Here is an 861-nt window from a genome sequence, read left to right on the forward strand (position 1 = left end):
GGTGGGTGGATCACTTGAGGCCAGGAGTTCGAGACTAGCCTGGCCAACATGGTAAAACCCCATCCTCTGCCACAAACATTTAAAAAAAAAAAAAAAAAAGCCAAATTTGGTGGTGCAAGCCTGTAATCCCAGCTACCTGGGAGGCTGAGGCAGGAGAATCACTTGAACCCAGGAGGTGCAGGCTGTAGTGAGCCAAGATCATGCCACTCTACTCCAGCCTGGGTGATAGAGCCAGACTCTGTTAAAATAAAATAAATAAAATAAAATAAACAGTAATAATTCAAATGGTAGGCAACATTGAGCACTTGGCATACATACATATACAATATATTATATAATTTCATCTATCATCATCACCACAGCCTTCACATTAGACACTATCTTTATCCCTATTTCATGGATGAGGAAATTGAGGCTCAGAGACTTGACTTTAGAAGCTATACAAACATTAATTCACCTGGATTTTCAACAAATATTAGGAAAGAAGAAAAATCATTGTTCTGAAAAAGGCGATAGTCTTCTAGTCCAGTGCTTCTCAAAGTTTAATGTGCGTATGAATCACCTGGGCAATTTTGTTAAAATGCAGATTCTGATTGAGTAGATCTGGTGTGGGAGCCAAGTTTCTGCATTTATAACAAGCTTCCCAGGTAGCACCAATGTTGCTGGTAAACAGACCACACTTTGAACAGCAAGGCTTTAGCTAACATAATTAAATCCTCAGTGATCAGCTTGATTCCTTCTTTAAAAATGTGTATTAAAAAAAAAAAAAAAAAGCCAGACCAGGCATGGTGGCTCATGCCTGTAATCCCAGCACTTTGGGAGGCCGAGGCAGGCGGATCACTAGGTCAGGAGTTCGAGAAC

The 861-nt window shown here is 40.4% G+C and overlaps 1 protein-coding gene across 1 annotated transcript in view; it reads right to left on the reverse strand.

Annotated features, from left to right (window-relative positions):
* Positions 1 to 861, reverse strand: part of CFAP43 (cilia and flagella associated protein 43) — a 115,907-nt gene that overhangs the window by 109,287 nt on the left and 5,759 nt on the right. The window lies entirely within an intron of this gene.

This window comes from Mandrillus leucophaeus, unplaced genomic scaffold (assembly GCF_000951045.1).
Source record: "Mandrillus leucophaeus isolate KB7577 unplaced genomic scaffold, Mleu.le_1.0 Scaffold18, whole genome shotgun sequence".
Classification (NCBI taxonomy): Eukaryota; Metazoa; Chordata; class Mammalia; order Primates; family Cercopithecidae; genus Mandrillus; species Mandrillus leucophaeus.